Raw genomic sequence first — 21,256 nt, 5'->3', positions numbered from 1 at the left:
CTGATGGTAACTGGGATAAGTAGTAGATAGTAGAAAATTTTTCAATGAAACTATTCTGATAACAGCAGCAAAATGATTGTCACGCCAAAAATTTGATGAGGTCATAAGTCATTTGAATTGGATTCTTGGTTTTGTCTTCATTTATATCCTCTGCCAATGCCTCTCTTTTTTTGCTGCAACTTCAAGTATTTTGGTTTTGTGGCTGCTGCATGGCTGACTGCAGCCGGAATTTGTCTCATACACATGGTTAAATCATCAAGAACAATTTTAGTCAAACTGTGTTCTTATCTTCTTTTTGTTTGAATCCAAACTCCTTTTTTAAGTATCTTGGTAACTGGGATAAGTAGTATATGGTAGAAAATTTTTCAATGAAACTATTCTGATGACGACAGCAAATGATTGTTACAGTCAAAATTTTGATGAAGTCATGAAGTCATTGCAATTGGATTCTTGGTTGTCTTCATTTATAACCTTTGCCAATGCCTGTGTATTTTTGCTGCAACTTCAAGCATTATGATTTTGTTGCTGCTGCATGGTTGACTGCAGTAGAAATTTGTCTCATACACATGGTTAAATCATCAAGAACAATTTTAGTCAAACTGTGTTCTTACCTTCTTTTTGTTTGAATCCAAACTCCTTTTTTAAGTATCTTGGTAACTGGGATAAGTAGTATATGGTAGAAAATTTTTCAATGAAACTATTCTGATGACGGCAGCAAAATGATTGTTACAGTCAAAATTTTGATGAAGTCATGAAGTCATTGCAATTGGATTCTTGGTTGTCTTCATTTATAACCTTTGCCAATGCCTGTGTATTTTTGCTGCAACTTCAAGCATTATGATTTTGTTGCTGCTGCATGGTTGACTGCAGTAGGAATTTATCTCATACATATGGTTAAATCATCAAGAACAATTTTAGTCAAACTGTGTTCTTACCTTCTTTTTGTTTGAATCCAAACTCCTTTTTTAAGTATCTTGGTAACTGGGATAAGTAGTATATGGTAGAAAATTTTTCAATGAAACTATTCTGATGACGGCAGCAAAATGATTGTTACAGTCAAAATTTTGATTAAGTCATGAAGTCATTGCAATTGGATTCTTGGTTGTCTTCATTTATAACCTTTGCCAATGCCTGTGTATTTTTGCTGCAACTTCAAGCATTATGATTTTGTTGCTGCTGCATGGTTGATTGCAGTAGGAATTTGTCTCATACATATGGTTAAATCATCAAGAACAATTTTAGTCAAACTGTGTTCTTACCTTCTTTTTGTTTGAATCCAAACTCCTTTTTTAAGTATCTTGGTAACTGGGATAAGTAGTATATGGTAGAAAATTTTTCAATGAAACTTTTCTGATGACGGCAGCAAAATGATTGTTACAGTCAAAATTTTGATTAAGTCATGAAGTCATTGCAATTGGATTCTTGGTTGTCTTCATTTATAACCTTTGCCAATGCCTGTGTATTTTTGCTGCAACTTCAAGCATTATGATTTTGTTGCTGCTGCATGGTTGACTGCAGTAGGAATTTGTCTCATACACATGTTGAAAGCATCAAGAACAAATTTAGTCAAACTGTGTTCTTACCTTTTTTATTTGTTTGAATCCAAACTCTCTTTTTCAAGTATCTTGCCTTCTTGATCACCTCTCTGGATGCTGATGAGCTTAAACTCTGCAATAAGAATAATTTGGCTTGGCTATGTTTAAATGCTTGAGGAGAGGGAAAAACTCAAAATATCTTTCTTTTTCTTCTATTTTGCTTTATTTCTACATCACTAGTGCCACATGATGAAGGAGATGACTTTTTGTTCTTCCTATTTGATACTTCTGTCCCTGAATTCTTTCTACATCTCTAGTGCGGCATGATTACTTTAATAGAGCTTGGTTTCCTCGCAATGCTCATATAGATACTTGCCTATTGACAACTTCAACTAGAAATGCTTGTCTGGTCGGTTGTACCTAAATGCTTCGAATTTTTTATTGTACTAACCTTGTTTGTGCTAAAATTTAGATGGATAAATTTATTACTTTCTAAACAGTAATAAAAACACAGATATACCTGGAGAAATATATATATATATATTCAAGTGCTTAATGATCCATTTTAACTGACCTTTTGCTTTTAAAAATGTCAGGTCGTCCTCGATATCGAAGTAAAGATTATGCAGGACTAGGATCCTAAAAGAAAGCAGGGCACCATGACTCCTTTGCCAGATCATGTTATAATTCATGCCTGAAAGGAGGAAGAGGAGTTACATTCCAAAAGAATTTGAATGCTACAACCTTTGCAAAAGGAATTAGGATTACATTTCTTCTTCATAAGCTTCCGGCATGTAACAAGACAAAGTTCTTCTGATTTATGCGCTTGAACTAGTCATAGATTAACATGAAGGAAGATTGGGAGTCCTTGGGCCCATATCTTAGTTTGTTCCAATCTTCTCAGGAGTGTTATTTGTTCTTATCATTTGTTTTGAAAACCGACGTGGTTACTCCCACAAATTTTTACTGTTTTGTAGACTTGATATTAATTATTTGAATTCGTATGTAACTTCCAAAGCTGGAATAGTAGACTCAGATTGGTTGTTTAAATTCATTCAAAATTCTGAATATGTAATTTAGATGTAATTTGACAATTTTTTCGAGTCGTAAGATGAATGGTATGTTCTTCTATCTCAATTGTCTTGTATTTCTAAACGGTGGCTTATCAGGACTAGTTGTTGATACTAGATGAATTTAACATGATGCAGACGTTGTTCTCGCTCACTATTGAAATCACATTTTTGGAGAGAATGCATTTCCTACTATGATATGTGTGTTTAATCTTTTGCATATCAGTTAGAATTTTTTTGGCCATTGTCAATTGCTTCAAACCTTGGAATTTTTTTATCGATTCAGTGATTAAAGGTTTTGTTTTCGATAGTATCGATTCAGTGATTAAAGGTTTTTAACGATGGATTGACTTGCAGCAGCTTTGTTATTTGTTTCTGTTGTTGTTGTGGACTTCACTCGGAAACAAAAAAGTTGGAACATGTTTCCAAAAGATGATTGATCAAATTTGCTGCCTTGCCTTCGATACCAGTCGTCCAAACCAGCAAAGTCTGAGGTTGAGAGAACCTGTTGATATCATATGATCACTCTTTCTCTTTGAACTTGACGAAACAACATTGATACCATTTCTTATATATGCCATCATATTAAGGAAACAACAAACAAAACATGAGATGAAAATTGAACTTTGTTATGGCCAATATTTACAAGAACATAAAATTTTCTTTCCCTTCCAATGTTATGATATACATGAACAAACATCATTTTCCGTATAAGTTTTCATACAAGCAAGCTACAAATCCAACCACCAGGTCATAGTCGAATCAATAGGGAAGTCGTAATTATCATCTATGATCTCCGTCTGCTCACACCCAACAATGTCGATCGATGACGACGACGAAGCCGCTGCGACCGTGGTTGAATCAGTGTTGGTGCCAAACATCAGCGAGGCTGGAATCGTGTCATCGGACATCAACAAGGCATGGACATGTTCCAGGCTCGCGAAGAAGTCATCGTCGGTGCTGTACATCTGCTCACACGCAACCAAGTCTATCAACGACGATGAGGAGGAAACATCTGCGACCGTGGTCGAATCAATCCGAGTGTCATCGGACATCGAGAGAAGATCGACAAGGGCTGGCGGTGAGGCCTTCGGGATGGTAGTCGTGGCTGTGTCGGTGTCATCCGACATCGGCAAGGCTTCAAGCTCTCCGGCGAAGAACGCATCGTCGGTGCAGTTCTGCACACCGCCAAGATCGACCGACGACGAAGATGAAGCCAAGAATGCTTCCAGTTCTTCCGTAGTTATCGGGAGCTCACCTCCACCAACGTCCATTGATGATGGAGAGGCGGCTGCGACTCCGGCTTCGTTCGGTGCAACGGAGTCGACAGAGGAAAGATGACTCTCCGGGGGTGGGGGTGTCACAGCAGGAGCCAATGAGGGATGTTGCACCACCGCGGTTGGAGGTGGTGAGACGTCGGATTGCACCACCGCGGTTGGATGTGGTGAGACGTCGGACTGCAATGCTCTGCTGGGATGTGCAACCAACTCCCAGCATGGCTTCTTTGAGAGAGTCGATGCTTTTGCCGAGAGAGTAGAAGATTCGTCTCTATTTCTCTTTAGCCCAACGAAGCTGTCGCCGGTGACCGTGTCTGTCGCGGCCTCCGTTAAGGTGGTCTCAACCGTTTTGATGGTGGTGCCGCCGGAGTAGGCACAATGCGAGCTTCTCTTGACTTGACAGAGAACTCGTCTCTCGAAGCCGCCGGACGAACACATCTCGAACTCGTACATCGTCCACCCGGAGTTCTTCCGCCGACCATAGTTGAAAGAAAGGCAGCTCTTTCGCCCGACCACCATCTCGCGCCCGCCGACCATGGACTTAACGGTTTCTTGCTTTTTGTACAGAGTCCAAGAACCGCTGCCGGCCTTTCGATCGACGCGCGAGCCGCCGCTGTTCTTGGGCTTGCGCTCCGCAAAGAAATAGCCCTCCTGCCGATCGCTGCCGAGAAGATTCCACGGCTCGGTGCCGTAGACGTCCGCGAAGGCGACAGCGCGGCCAGGGAGGGGTGCGCCGGCGACCCAGTTGGCGAGGTAGTCAACCAAGAGTTCCTCCGCCGTGGGAAGGAACCTGTAGCCGCTCGGTACGAGGTCGATGGGCTCCATTGATGGACGACTAAAGATGGTTTCTTGACTAGGAGAGGAGAGGAAATCAACGAGGAGGAGAATGGAGCAGAGGAGAGGCGAGAGGCGCAGGGGCGAGAAGACGGAGTGAGAGTGGGAGACCGTGCGATATATATATGTATGCAACGGGCGCGCAGAGTGATTCTTGAAGCGTGTTTCCTGTTCTGGATTCCGAATCCCCAAATTAATTATATTAATAAGATTTTAGTGTCGTATTATATATTTAATTTGAAATTAACTTCCGCACGTGCTCATCTTCTTTGTGTCTCCAAATCCACCGAGCCCTTCGCCCCGTTCGATCTGTCTCTGCTCGGGAACGGAGGTGAGCATTTTGTCCGAAACACCTCATTTTTCAGCGTAATGCATGGATTTTAGGGCTGATTTTGAGTTTTCTTCGATCGATTTCAGGTTGGTTCGATGATCGCGAAGACGGAGGAGGTGTGTGCGCTGCTTCCTCCTGCCTTGTGGTTTGAGGGTGGGAGCTGACGGAACCAATCAGAGGGACGAGGAGGGTGATCATTTGCCCCTGTATGCCAACGAGGTCCGTCGCATGTTGATTTCCTTTCCATTCTTGCCACATTGTCGCTTTGGGCTTTACTCATAGTTTGTCATTTAGGTTCGTATTTGGTGTAGCAACATATGAGTAGCAAAACTGATAAGTAGAAGTAATCAGATCCTATGAACTAGCAGACTGGATTGAAGCAGAATGATCTTTGACAATGGTTACTTGACATCCATGAAACATCTTATCAATGTTCTCGGTTGGGACTCCCACCGCCGAGTGTCAACCACTGCGAAACAAAATTTTGGACAAGTTTCTCTACAATAAAGATCATATGCTGAAACACAGTGACAAGCTTGAAATTTTGATTACAGCCTTTTAGCATACACCTCAAGGGTTTTTAAAAGCAGCAAATACTTCAAGACTGAGTAGAGTTATCAGCAGAAAACATAGGATGGATGGACCACAGCAACACTCACCAATAAGATAGCAGCAGCATAGGACAACAATCTAGTGAGAGGATAAAGTAGCACAAGACAATAGCAAGTGATCTCCATTTCACAAATCAAATAAATGTCGCTGATTCATTTTGTGATCTCATCTTTTTCATGCGGATCTATTGATTAATCTTATCTTCTTTCATTTTAATTTGCCTTTTTTAAGAACCTATTCTGGGAAATGATTGTCCTTTTCAAGACCAGTGGGTGTATTTTCCCTTTCCTCCCTGATAACAAAAAAAAAAAAAAAGCGAAAATTTTTTTACTTTTAATTTCTTGAGAGGATTGAGTTTTTCTTCCAAAGTATACTCCTTAGGTGAATTGGTATTTTTTTTATTTCCTGTTAAACAAGTATGAGAATTTAATTACCTCCACGCTATATTAAACTTTTTGATTGAGGATAATAATTTTCACTGAAATGTTTAACAAATTCTTGCTGAAGGGTTTTGGCAATAAAAACTTTTGTTGGTAAGATCAATTTTGGTGATGGCAAGACCGGTGATGGAAAAAATTTAAATTTAATTTTTTTTGTTGCTATATCTTGACAAATAATCAGAAAATAATATTTATTTATTTTCCTAAATCTCTGAAGTAATCTGGTAATATTTTGCGAGCATAAGAACACCATATACCATGGCATAAACATCAAGGAGTCCACTATTCTGAGCATGTGAAAAATAACAGCAATTGGTGTTTAGCTTATATTCATAGTAATGAAAACTTGCAAAGAATGCAAGAAGCTCTAGAAATGAGTTTATCTTAGCAGCAACAACATTAAAATAATTTCTCACAATTTTCAAAACTTATTGTTGAAGAAAAATGAAGGTGATTTGAAGTTTGTTTTACAACTTCATTTCAATATAAGAAAAGAACAAATAAGATACATGCTAAGATTTAGAACAATATGTAGAATGGATGATCCAATCATCGATCACAGTATCATGTTGATCGGTGGTATTGGCCCATGAACAGTCCGGTGTAGTCGGTATCGATGTACCATATGTCTGAAGTACATCCCAATTTTTTTTTTTAAAGCCAAAAGATGATTGGAATTCACAAAAGATAATTTTTAAGTATTTAATCCTAATTAATGATAACTTATTATATTTAAATAATAATATAATGTATATGAGGCATGAAAGAATAGGAATAACAGGTTATAAGGATGAGAAAGTGGATTTATCTTTTTAGTACCACGAACAAAAACATGAACATATTCTTACATTGATTTCCACAAATTACATTGATTTGTGCTGAACTATATGTGTTAGAGTTACAAATTTGATAAAACTCCATGATTTGGAGTTACAAAATACAGCATTTAAAATTTGATAAAACTTATTCCTACAACTGCCCAACCACGGTTTGGTATCGATCTGACATCGAACTATATAAATCAGTACCAATCAGTATATATTTAATTTTTTTCCATTTTCGGTGGTATTAGATGGTATAGACCATTGTGCCATCCAATATATTGGTGCCGTAGTGGTTTGATTTATTGCTGAAATTGGAAATGTATGGACTTTTAAAATCTTACAGTGCCAAATTGTGCAAATTTATGCCCTTAATCATTCATTCAGGTGGAGAGCATGCATGCATGAGGACCCTTTTTCTATTAAGATTAGAGGCTTCCTTGATCATTTGGCGAAGGGCTGATTTAGTGGTTAGTGTCTGATCTCTTTGTATAGTGATTAGCTTCTTGAGACTAGAAAGAATCTTTATGTGTCACCCCCTTTATTTTCTTTGTCGATATTGTTGGTTGAGTCCTTTTGAACTCTTCCATGGCCTGAGCCTCATAATGAAGGCAAGAACATAGCGATGGAAGGATAGGTAAGAAGCATTGATCATATTACATGATGCAAAACTGCATCAGAAATGATCCGCTTCACTTTTGATGGGCCAAGATACGTATGATTATTGAGTATTTTGTTAACCATAACTATAGATCTCACTCTTAAATTCTATCACAATTTGGAAAGTGTAGTAAAATTGTAGCTATGTGAAATTTGAAGCATCAGGGACTTTTGTTTTTAATTTTGGGTGAATAGTAGTCTTTGATTTGTATTTGTGAATGGAAATGATTTGTATTTTATAATTAGATCGGGGTTGCTTTGACAATTTCTTATAAGTAGAGTTGATCATTTTAGATGATAAATTATATATCCTTGCAAAAGCTTGAAGAAGCCATATCATAAAGGATGTAGTTTTAGTGTTCGGTCTAGCGAACGAGGTTGATTTCACAAAGACCATAGGAAGCATGCGCCTGTTTAAAATCGTGCGATACACTAGAGATGCATGTTTTGAAAATATATACATATGATGGATCAAAGACATGGTTAAAAATCTAGTGAGCTTCAGAGACAATCTTCCAACACTCTTGATGCCTGGAAAACAAACTTGTATGGATCTGTATAACTCTTTGCCTCACCCTCAAGGATATACATTACCTTTAACATGGAGAGCTTATTTTGAACCTACTTCAAAAATCTATTTGAGACTGTTTCATGTGTCTATTATCAGTTCTTCTATTTGTGTACTTGTTGGTAGATCTCATGCACTCCTAATCTAGTTTTGGTTCCTGTAGGTAATACCATTTCTGATGTACTCTAAAAGAACTCTGATAACATTCAATGGTCCAATTCCAAGTTGCATATCTGTATGCATAAGAGTAACTGGAATGTAGATCCTTTTCATCAATTTATATTTCATTGGATTCATAATAATAGTTGGAGAATCTTTGCAAGAGCATCGTCCATCATCATTCAATTTTAAATTTTGGTATCCAATGAAAAATAGAGACATAATTTCATTTATGTTATATCTATGAAAAAAAAATGAAGTTGGTATCTTAATTTTTTCAGATACAGCGAGGCTTAAACTCTTCAAATGTTTGTGAATAATTGCTACAATGAGCAAGAAAAACCATAACACCTGAATTTAGTGGCCCTAAAGTAATAAATATAATTGCTAGAATCTGCTATCAATTTCCCTCAGTCGATGTTCATGTTATGTGTGCATGTGTGCACACATGAGAAGAAACAACTTTTCCTAAATGATACTCTATTGCACACTTATTTTTGGACGCGAAAGAAAAAACATTTCTCAGAAGAGGAAAAGAAAAAAAATAAAAGAAGTATTGGTCTTCTGCTCCCCATTTCTTCCAAATTGTTGAATTAAAAAGATGGGCTTATGTTTTGTGTTATTGTTATTAATTATCATTTCTTCTTATTTATGTCATTGAGGTTGTTCTGTCATTCTTTTTTTTTTCATTTTTACTTATCATATGGCCTTTGTTATATGTAGTCCATAAGTATTAAGATTGTTTCTTTATCTGTTTCCTAGTTTCTGATTTATTTTTATAAGTGTTTGCTTCTAAGAATCTGTCTTGATAGTATTGGTTATTGTGCCACATGGTACATTCCGAGTCAATATATTTCTTTTATCTATGAAAACTTAACTAGATGATGATATATAATCTTTTGCAGATAGATTTTGAAGAATATGCTGCAAAAGCTAAAACTTTACCTGTAAATACTACTAACAAGAGCAAATTGTTCCTTTATGGGCTTTACTAGCAAGCGACTGTCGGACCAGTGAATACTAGTATGTGCTCCTTAATATATTCTGATTCGTTATTTTCATTCTTTGCCAAACAAAATTTTGACACTTTTATCTTTTGTCTCTTTGCAGGCTGACCTGGTATATTCAATATGAGGGATAGAGCCAAATGGGAAGCTTGGAAGGCTGTTGAAGTTTACAAAATCCACTTGACAAATCTTATATATATAAATATATATAACTTGTTGGACAAAATTCATTTCTTATTTAATATTAGTAAAATTGACAGGGGAGGAAGCCAAAGGAGGAGACTATGAGTGACTACCTCACCAAGGTTAAACAGCTGCTCGAGGCAGCTGCTACTGCTGCTTATGCTACTTTGTCAAACCTTGCTCTATGTAGTACCATGTAAGCTGTTACCTTCTATCTTGAACTTGAATCATCTAGTAGATGTGTTAGTTATGGATTTCATCTCCTTTGTGTCTTAACAATTGACACTATCTGAAATCTAATGCAGCATCTTATCATTTCATTAGTGTTTCATTCGAGTTAAGATGCATGCGGATGTCAAGTTTTTAGGTCAGCAAAGCTAAGTGTGGGCATGTTAAATGAGCATTACCTGTAGCCCATATATTTTGTAAAGCTTCATTGATTCCCAGTAAGACTGTAAATTGTCTGTTAGATTCTATTCATTTTTCTCTTCAGTACTACATGCTAGAGATCTTTTATCTTTGTTCAGTTTCTTCCCCTTAAAACCTAGGCGATCTGTGATAAAATTTTATTGAAAATTTAATAGTGATGAGTGTATATAACCTTGAGATGAAAAGGAGGCTTTTTATAGTTGTCTTCCTATAGTCTGATTATTTAGTGTAACAGTCATGGTAGAAAAATCCTGTATATTTTATCCGATCTTTTGCTATGACTTTTGGGCTTCTTTCTACATCCAAATTTGTATAGAATGTGTTTTGTGAAAGGCATGGATAGTTGTAATGCAGACATTGATCGAGTGTTTTATCTTTCAGTATGTCATCCGACATTTATTTGCTTATGGTCTCTTAAAAATCTGTGTCAAGCATAGTATTGGTTTTGATCACGTTGGCCTCAAAACTGTGATAGTTTTCTCTAATAGACTCGATTGCTCAAAAGGAACTTTGCTTTATAGAGTTAATTAGGCAAGACATTCTTTTTTAGAAGAAAATGGTCAGTCTGATTCCAACAAACAAGATTTTCTTTTTCCTTTTTCCATTAGATTCTCGTTTGCTACCTCCAAATAATGTAGCTTACAATTCTGTTTTCCTATTTGCAACTCAAGCCTTTTGCCTTCCTTTTCTTCCATATCAACTACAGGAACGCAATGAATTTTGGGTTCTCAAATTTATAATTTCATCAACTCTCTATTGAACTCAAGTTTGAATTCGTGGCATACTCTCTGAATGAGGTGGATTATTTTGTGTGTAACATGCATAGAGACTCCAGTAAATGCCAGTTCTTAGATCATGGCATGATTATGTTCAACTCAAGCTTGAAATGACATGCATAACTGATCTTGGAAGAACAGCAAACAAAGATAATTTCTGATGGTAACTGGGATAAGTAGTATATGGTAGAAAATTTTTCGATGAAACTTTTCTGATGACGGCAGTAAAATGATTGTTACAGTCAAAATTTTGATGAAGTCATTAAGTCATTGCAATTGGATTCTTGGTTTTTTCTTCATTTATAACGGTTGCCAATGCCTGTGTTTTTTTGCTGCAACTTCAAGCATTATGATTTTGTTGCTACTGCATGGTTGACTGCAGTAGGAATTTGTCTCATACACATGTTGAAAGCATCAAGAACAATTTTAGTCAAACTGTGTTCTTAACTTTTTTTATTGTTTGAATCCAAACTCTCCTTTTCAAGTATCTTGCCTTCTTGATCACCTCTCTGGATGCTGATGAGCTTAAACTCTGCAATAAGAATAATTTGGCTTGGCTAAGTTTAAATGCTTGAGGAGAGGGAAAAACTCAAAATATCTTTCATTTTCTTCTATTTTGCTTTATTTCTACATCTCTAGTGCCACATGATAAAGGAGATGACTTTTTGTTCTTCCTATTTGATATTTCTTTCCCTGAATTCTTTCAACATCTCTAGTGCGGCATGATTGCTTTAATAGAGCTTGGTTTCCTCGCAATGCTCATATAGATACTTGCCTATTGACAACTTCAACTAGAAATGTTTGCCTGGTAGGCTGTACCTAAATGCTTCGAATTTTTTATTGTACTAACCTTGTTTGTGCTGAAATTTAGATTGATGAATTTATTGACTTTCTAAACAGTAATAAAAACACAGATATACCTGGCGAAATATATATATATATATATATATATATATATATATATATATATATATATATATATATATATATATATATATTCAAGTGCTTAATGATCCATTTTAACTGACCTTTTGCTTTTAAACATGTCAGGGTATCCTCGATATCGAAGTAAAGATCATGCTGGACTTGGATCCTAGAAGAAAGCAGGGCATCATGACCCCTTTGCCAGATCATGTTACAATTCATGCCCCAAAGGAGGAAGAGGAGTTACACTCCAGAAGAATTTGAATGCTACGACCTTTGCAAAAGGAATTAGGATTACATTTCTTCTTCATAAGCTTCCTTCCGGCTTGTAATGAGACAAAGTTCTTCTGATTTATGTGCTTGAACTAGTTCTAGATTAACACGAAGGAATACTAGGAGTCCTTAGGCCCATATCTTAGTCTGTTCCAATCTTCTCAGGAGTGTTATTTGTTCTTATCATTTGTTTTGAAAACCGACGTGGGTACTCCCACAAATTTTTACTGTTTTGTAGACTTGATGTTAGTTATTTGAATTCATATGTAACACTTCCAAAGCTGGAATAGTAGACTCAGATTGGTTGTTTAAATTCATTCAAAATTCTGAATATGTAATTTAGATGTAATTTGACAATTTTTTCGAGTCTTAAGATGAATGGTATGTTCTTCTATCTCAATTGTCTTGTCTCAATTGTCTTGTATTTCTTAACGGTGGCTTATCAGTACTAGTTGTTGATACTATGATATTCATTCTCTACTATGATATGTGTGTTTAATCTTTTGCATATCAGTTAGAATTTTTTTGGCCATTGTCAATTGCTTCAAACCATGGAATTTTTTTATCGATTCAGTGATTAAAGGTTTGGTTTTCTATAGTATCAGTGCACACTTGTTGTTTTTCTATAGTATCGATTCAGTGATTAAAGGTTTTTAACGATGGATTGACTTGCAGCTTTGTTATTTGTTTTTGTTGTTGTTGTTGTGGACTTCACTCGGAAACAAAAAAGTTGGAACATGTTTCCAAAAGATGATTGATCAAATTTGCTGCCTTGCCTCTGATACCAGTCGTCCAAACCAGCAAAGTCTGAGGTTGAGAGAACCTGTTGATATCCTATGATCACTCTTTCTCTTTGAACTTGACGAAACAACATTGATACCATTTCTTATAGATGCCATCATATTAAGGAAACAACAAACAAAACATGAGACGAAAATTGAACTTTTTTATGGCCAATATTTACAAGAACATAAAATTTTCTTTCCATTCCAGTGTTCTGATATACATGAACAAACATCATTTTCCGTATAAGCTTTCGTACAAGCAAACTACAGCTCCAACCAGGACTTCACGAGGTCTTCAATCTCTTGCTGGAAGTCGTCATTATCATCTATGTTCCCCGTCTGCTCACACCCAACAATGTCGATCGATGATGACGACGAAGCCGCTGCGACCGTGGTTGAATCAGTGTTGGTGCCAAACATCAGCGAGGCTGGAATCGTGTCATCGGACATCAACAAGGCATGGACCTGTTCCAGGCTCGCGAAGAAGTCATCGTCGGTGCTGTACATCTGCTCACACGCAACCAAGTCTATCGACGACGATGAGGAGGAAACCTCTGCGACCGTGGTCGAATCAAACCGAGTGTCATCGGGCATCGAGAGAAGATCGACAAGGCCTGGCGGTGAGGCCTTCGGGATGGTAGTCAAGGCTGTGTCGGTGTCATCCGACATCAGGAAGGCTTCAACCTCTCTGGCGAAGAACGCATCGTCGGTGCAGTTCTGCTCACCGCCAAGATCGACCGACGACGAAGACGAAGCCAAGAATGCTTCCAGTTCTTCCGTAGTTATCGGGAGCTCACCTCCACCAACGTCCGTTGATGATGGAGAGGCGGCTGCGACTCCGGCTTCGTTCGGTGCAACGGAGTCGACCGAGGAAAGATGACTCTCCGGGGGTGGGGGTGTCACAGCAGGAGCCAATGAGGGATGTTGCACCACCGCGCTTGGAGGTGGTGAGACGTCGGATTGCACCACCGCGGTTGGATGTGGTGAGACGTCGGACTGCAATGCTCTGCCGGGATGTGCAACCAACCCCCAGCATGGCTTCTTTGAGAGAGTCGATGCTTTTGCCGAGAGAGTAGAAGATTCGTCTCTATTTCTCTTCCGCCCAACGAAGCTGTCGCCGGTGACCGTGTCTGTCGCGGCCTCCGTTAAGGTGGTCTCAACCGTTTTGATGGTGGTGCCGCCGGAGTAGGCACAATGCGAGCTTCTCTTGACGTGACAGAGAACTCGTCTCTCGAAGCCGCCGGACGAACTCATCTCGAACTCGTACATCGTCCACCCGGAGTTCTTCCGCCGGCCATCGTTGAAAGAAAGGCAGCTCTTTCGCCCGACCACCATCTCGCGCCCGCCGACCATGGACTTGACGGTTTCTTGCTTTTTGTACAGAGTCCAAGAACCGCTGCCGGCTTTTCGATCGACGCGCGAGCCGCCGCTGTTCTTGGGCTTGCGCTCCGCAAAGAAATAGCCCTCCTGCCGATCGCTGCCGAGAAGATTCCACGGCTCGGTGCCGTAGACGTCGGCGAAGGCGACAGCGCGGCCAGGGAGGGGTGCGCCGGCGACCCAGTTGGCGAGGTAGTCAACCAAGAGTTCCTCCGCCGTGGGAAGGAACCTGTAGCCGCTCGGTACGAGGTCGATGGGCTCCATGGATGGACGACCAAAGACGGTTTCTTGACTAGGAGAGGAGAGGAAATCAACGAGGAGGAGAATGGAGCAGAGGAGAGGCGAGGGCGAGAAGACGGAGTGAGAGTGGGAGAGGCGTGCGATATATGTATATATATATATATATATATATATATATATATATGTAGGCAACGGGCGCGCAGAGTGATTCTTGAATCGAATCCACGTAAGCGTGTTTCCTGTTCTGGATTCCGAATCCCCAAATTAATTATATTTATAAGATTTTAGCGTCGTATTATATATTTAATTTGAAATTAACTTTCGCACGTGCTCATCTTCTTTGTGTCTCCAAATCCACCGAGCCCTTCTCCCCGTTCGATCTGTCTCTGCTCGGGAACGGAGGTGAGCATTTTGTCCGAAACACCTCATTTTTCAGCGTAATGCATGGATTTTAGGGCTGATTTTGAGTTTTCTTCGATCGATTTCAGGTTGGTTCGATGATCGCGAAGACGGAGGAGGTATGTGAGCTGCTTCCTCCAGTATTGCCTTGTGGTTTGAGGGTGGGAGCTGACGGAACCAATCAGAGGGACGAGGAGGGTGATCATTTGCCCCTGTATGCCAACGAGGTCCGTCGCATTGTAACGGATAAACTTCTAAACAAAATGTTGGATGTAATGCTTATGTCTGTCCGTTGTCTTTTGGCATGTTCATGCCTTGTACAGAATGTAAAGGGGCGGCCGAAGGCTTAATAGTCCCATTTTAGTTGGGTTGGTGGCCTCTTTAGGCTTGTAAATAAAGGTTGTGTCATGTGGACACGTTCGAGAGCTTTTCGGTCTGTAATGGACCATTTTACCCTTTGTTGTGCCACTATTCAGAGCTTGTAAAGTCTGTTTGTAATTTGCATTGTCTATGAAGTGTTTTTCGGACATGTTTGCTTGTGGATCCCGATTGAGGCGTTCTCTTTAACCCGTTCTCTCTTTTGTTGGTCCTAAGGGACAATGGGAGGCTTCGGGGAGGCTGACCTTTGCGGACGGACGCGCGAGGGTGCCGCACGCCTTAGGCAAAACCAGCTAAGGTCGTGACAGTGTGGTATCAGAGCGGGACAAGCACTCATAGAAACACTTGACATGCAAACGTGGGGGACCTAGCGGGGCTGCGTTGAGGGCAGTCAGCACACGCGCGACCGTTTGAGGGAAAACGGGCATGGAGATGTAGGGAAAAGAGTCACTCAGAGGAGCGGGCATCTGAGATTGGCATTCAGAGGAATGGCCAACCCTTCGCGCAAGAGGCACCACGAGAACAGGCAAGCTTGGAAGAATTTGGAGCGCACAAAGGTTGGGATGGCTGAGTTTGAGCTACGGCTCAACGTTGACAACTTTACTTGATGGTGCTCAAGGCAAGCGAGGCGCTTGGCAAAGGACGAGACCATGCAAAGTGGAATGAGTTGCTCAGCGACCGAAAGAGTTGTGCAAAGCTCACAGAGGTGAGGGGAATTGCTAACTCGAAGAATTCGGTACTCATGCATGGGCTTGTATGCGGACGATGGATTGTTCGTGGCCATCCCAAGGCGGTCGAGACTCGGCGCCATGGAGCATTGAAACTTTCTCTTCGACATGCGAAGGATACGTCCGGAGGAGGCTGAAGTGTGCAACGAGTTCAGCATGTTGCTAGGCCTTGAGGGGTGCAGTGGTGGCTGTATTGACGTGGAGGCGCAATCTAGCAAGTGCGTTTGCAAGAGGCAGAACAATGCACAGTTTGTTCAGCAGATCGGAGTAGTCCAAGGGGATGGTGGTCTCCGAAACGAAGAGAGATGTTGCTCCAACGGGACAGTTATCCAGGAGGGATAAGTCTCAGCTCTCCAGAGGGAGAATCATGTGAGACGGACTTCACATGTTGAGGAGGAGTACCTCACAAACAACAACTCCACGAAGCTCGATGGACTGAGCAAGCGGTGAGGAGTCGTCGCATGATCTCGCTTGAGAGAATGCATTGGTGGATGCATTGCGAGATCAAGTGGGGGAGCGACCCAAAGCAACTCAAATGGAGGCACACTTGGAGTCGATATGGAGATCGAACTCAAGGGAGGGCTGACCCGTGGAATGGTGGGCGCGACGGCCACCATCGACTCAATGCAAAAACGAGGAGCGGAGCAACTTGGGTGTAACTTGGCGAAGTACCCAAGCCGCATGAAGGGAGCCAGCATAGAAGTTGGAACATGGAGCAGAGGCACAGCGCTTTCCCTAGACAGAGGTCAAGGACATGAACTCTTGCAGAGGCAGGAGTAGAATCATGCTGTTCCCTGGGTCCTTCATTCTGACAGAGCGGACTCATCTTGCATGGTGCCAAAGACGAAGGGAGCTTCGGGGCACATGCACCTTATCTCGGAGGAGCATTCGTTGGAGGAACTAAGGCGACTCAATTTGCGGAGGCGAAGTTGGGTACAGAAGGCCTTAGCACGGGGCAAGAGGACGCAGAGGCGGGTACTCTTGAAGAATATGCCACAGTGTTGCCATTTGAGTTGCTATGAAGGAAGCAGTGCGCAGCGGAGATTGTGCTGGTAGGGGCAGAGGCCCAGGATCCAGGCAATGGTGCACAAATTACAGCGAAGTCGGTGGACTTCGGGAGCTACTAGGCGACGGACTGTCCTAGAGCGGTGCTTCATCTAGGTGTGACCCAAGAGTGGGTGGATGAAGGTCGATTGCCAAAGGAGCGAACAAAATCGAAGGTGGAGGAGACCCTGCGATGTATTGGCAGAGGCCACACATGGAGGGTTCACAATTCGAGTTTATTCCATAAGGATCAGAATGCAATGGAGATGTCACCAGGAGGCGACATGGTGCAGCGGATCGTGGTGGAACAGTTCGTGGCAATGCGACACACACGACATAGTCCCGTGAGGGATGAGATCATATGGAGGTATGATCGGGAGCTACTGGGAGCTCCGCTTTGGTGAACAACACGACGGCAAGAAGGGCTATGGATTCAAGGAGTGAAGGCCATGGTACCGCAGAGGCGGGTCTTCCAGGCGTGCACCGAATTTTGCATCGGATGAAAACCTTGGTCATCAGCATATGGGGGCTGGGTTCCACCAAGGGAAAAGTTCGAATGCAAGTACCAGTGAGTCCCATGAGAGGGACTTGATCATGCAGAGGTATGATCGAAGCAGCTGGAGAGTTGGACTGCTCCAGAGCTCATATTCGCTTAAGGGAGCCCGACAAGTCAGAGGACAAGGTCGAGTAAGCAAACGTTGCTACCAAGGAAGCTAAGGAGAACAGAATCGGTGCAAACCCGACAATGTGATGGCAGAGGCCATGCATGGGAGTTGCAGTCTGTCTTTCCATCGACCAAACAGACTGCTTGGAGAACACAGAGGTGTTGAAGTAGGAGGTCGAAAGGGGCGAGGAAGCGACGACGAGTCCAGAGGGACTTAGCTACCCAAAATCAAGCATCAGTTAGAATGGAGGTGGACTCAGAGGAGTGCCACGGAGACATCTCTACTGATTGTGAAGGAAAGGGATACAGAGGCGAGGCGACGGATAGTAGGGCCATGGGCATGGCAGCGCCATGGTACCGCAGAGGCGGGACTTCCGTGCAAGTCATTGATCCCTTGCTCTCACGGAGGGAGAGCGCTTGGTCGTGAAAGGGGCCGAGGAGGTGGAGCATGCAGAGGCAATCTCCAAGTACCGAGACAAGGCTGAAGGGCAGAGGCCAAGAAACTTCGTAAGACCGGTGTCAACAAGTTTCTCATCAAGATAGCCATAAGTGAAGGACTTCGGGTCATGCAAGAGTGCACGACCAAGGAACGAAGCAGGCAGTACGCGGTGCTGTACCTTTGCTACTCAGTGGAGTAGGCGGCAGGGTTGATGGAGAAGACGGTACAATCCCAGAGGCGACCTCATCTATCAGAGAATTACTCCAAGTTGGGGTGAAAACTTCCTGCATTCCAGAAGTTCAATGGCATTGAGAAGGTGAATCACAGTAGCTAACTCAACGCAAGGAGTGCAAACACTTCAAGTGCTTCAGAAGTGTGAGCAAAGAGCAGGCGAAGGCCAGTAACCAGCTCGATGCATAAAGTACAACCTCGAGGAGGCGGGCGAAGTCAAGTAACCTTTGCCTTCTCAACTCTTAAGAGAATGGGCGAAACCGAGTACCCCAGTTCTCTTATCTATCCGGCAGAGGAGCTCTGCACAAGTTCAAAGACACTTCGAAGATAATGGAAGACAATAGTTGTCAAATCCTCACCAACGGTGATCAGTGCTACTGAGAGTAGATTGTCCGCTTCATTTCCCAACGAAATGCCAATCGAAAGCGGAAGTGATGCGAACCTACTTGGATGTGACAACTAACTGAAAGAAGAGTCAATGAGCAGATTTTGTGGAGGAAGGACCCAAAACTTCAGAAGTTTGCGAGGCGATGCTCGTTAAAGCTCCAACAAGCATCCACCCAGTTCAAGCAGCATGTGGAAATTTTGAGAAACTGGCGCAGTAAGAATGGTCTTTTCCTTCATTTGGTGGATCCGCAGGAATCAACGAGGATCAATACAACTCAGCCAACCCCACACCAGAGTCAGAGTCATTGGCGAGTTGAAGCAGCATGGCGGATCAAAGGTTCGACTACTCAGAAACAGCAGCGGAGAGCAGCTGGGAGCCAGGAGGCGCATTGCAGCTGGAGCGGAAGATTGAAGACTCAGCAAAGGCGAAGAGTTGCAGTGTTCACAAAGGCTTCGACGAGGACGTCGAAGGGATAAGTGGGGGAGAATGTAACGGACAAACTTCTAAACAAAATGTTGGATGTAATGCTTATGTCTGTCCGTTGTCTTTTGGCATGTTCATGCCTTGTACAGAATGTAAAGGGGCGGCCGAAGGCTTAATAGTCCCATTTTAGTTGGGTTGGTGGCCTCTTTAGGCTTGTAAATAAAGGTTGTGTCATGTGGACACGTTCGAGAGCTTTTCGGTCTGTAATGGACCATTTTACCCTTTGTTGTGCCACTATTCAGAGCTTGTAAAGTCTGTTTGTAATTTGCATTGTCTATGAAGTGTTTTTCGGACATGTTTGCTTGTGGATCCCGATTGAGGCATTCTCTTTAACCCGTTCTCTCTTTTGTTGGTCCTAAGGGACAATGGGAGGCTTCGGGGAGGCTGACCTTTGCGGACGGACGCGCGAGGGTGCCGCACGCCTTAGGCAAAACCAGCTAAGGTCGTGACAGCATGTTGATTTCGATCTGGAACGCATTGATCCATCGAAAATCCAAATGCATATTGTTTTGAATCCGAGGCCTATAATGACGTGCGCGTACATAATAATCTCTCCGTCCTTCGCGACCCGGCGACGCAACCGGGAATCCAAAAACGCGGAGGAGGAGGAATAGAGAGCGCGATGGGTCTGCAGGTAACGAGAACAACATCGCCACGTGATTTCTGATCCTCTTTTCCTGTTGTTGTGTTCTATTTTGCTAATTTTTCCCATTTTTTTGGGGATATGGTGACCTAATCTTAGAGCTCTGACTGTGCGTGTATGTTAGTCATAATGATCTTATTTTGCTTAGAACATCTGCAGTTCTTTGGCTGGTTATTCTTCGATTTGAACCTTTCATGCTGTTGTTTGGAGCCATATGCTCACATTCATGTAGTTTCATGGATCTGGAGAGCATGAATGCATGAGGCCCCTTTCTCAGTTAAGATCGGATGCTTCCTTGATCATTTGGTGAAAGGTTGATTTAGTAGTTAGTGTCTGATCGATTTGTACAGTGATTATCTTCTTGAGACTAGAAAGAATCTTTATGTGTCACCCCCTTTATTTTCTTTGTCGATATTGTTGGTTGAGTCCTTTTGAACTCTTCCATGGCCTAAGCCTCATAATGAAGGCAAGAACATAGTGATGGAAGGATAGGTAAGAAGCATGGATCATATTACATGATGCAGAACTGCATCAGAAATGATCCGCTTGACTTTTGATGGGCCAAGAGACGTCTGATATTGAGTATTTTGTTGACCATAACTATAGATCTCACTGTTAAATTCTATCACAATTTGGAATGTGTAGCTAAAATTTTAGCTATGTGAAATTTGAAGCATCAGGGACTTTTGTTTTTAATTTTGGGTGATTAGTAGTCTTTGATTTGTATTTGTGAATGGAAATGATTTGTATTTTATAATTAGATCGGGGTTGCTTTGACATTTTCTTATAAGTAGAGTTGATCTTTTTAGATGGTAAATTATATATCTATCCTTGCAAAAGCTTGAAGAAGCCATATCGTGAAGGATGGAGTTTTAGTGTTCAGTCTGGTGAACGAGATTGATTTCACAAAGACCAGAGGAAGCATGAGTCTGTTTAAAATCGTGCAATACACTAGAGATGCATGTTTTGAAAATCTATACATATGATGGATCAAAGACATGGTTAAAAATCTAGTGAGCTTCAGAGACAATCTTCCAACACTCTAGATACTTGGAAAACAAACTTGTTGGGATATGTATAACTCTTTGCCTCACCCTCAAATATATGCATTCATTACCTTTAACATGGAGAGCTTATTTTGAACCTGCTTCAAAAATTCATTTGATAATGTTTCAATGTCTATTATCAGTTCTTCTACTTGTGTACCTGTTGGTAGATCTCATGCGCTCCTAATCTAGTTTTGGTTCTTGTAAGTAATAAAATTTCTGATGTAGCCTACAAGAACTCTAATAACATTTATTGGTCCGATTCGAAGTTGCATATCTGTATGCCTAAGAGAAACTCGAATTTAGATTCTTTTCATCAATTTATATTTCACTGGGATCATAATTATAGTTGGAGCATCTTTGCAAGAGCATCCATCATCATTCAATTTTAAACTTTGGTATCCAATGAAAAATAGGGACATAATTTCATTTTTGTTATATTTATTGGTATCTTAATTTTATCAGATACAGTGAGGCTTAAACTCTTCACATGTTTGTGAATAATTGCTACA

At 41.3% G+C, this 21,256-nt stretch overlaps 1 long non-coding RNA gene across 1 annotated transcript; it reads left to right on the top strand.

The window, feature by feature from the left end:
* Positions 1 to 5,133: 5,133 nt before the first annotated feature.
* On the top strand, positions 5,134 to 12,037 carry LOC103982391 (uncharacterized). The gene is made up of 4 exons (XR_010488697.1): positions 5,134 to 5,266; positions 9,213 to 9,330; positions 9,418 to 9,693; positions 11,753 to 12,037. It is a non-coding gene; the product is annotated as an uncharacterized LOC103982391 (long non-coding RNA).
* Positions 12,038 to 21,256: the final 9,219 nt, after the last annotated feature.

The sequence above is a fragment of the Musa acuminata genome, chromosome BXJ2-7 (genome assembly GCF_036884655.1).
Source record: "Musa acuminata AAA Group cultivar baxijiao chromosome BXJ2-7, Cavendish_Baxijiao_AAA, whole genome shotgun sequence".
NCBI classification, from domain to species: domain Eukaryota; kingdom Viridiplantae; phylum Streptophyta; class Magnoliopsida; order Zingiberales; family Musaceae; genus Musa; species Musa acuminata.
The sequence above is the reverse complement of the archived record's forward strand: the minus strand, read 5'-3'. Positions and strand labels throughout refer to the sequence as shown.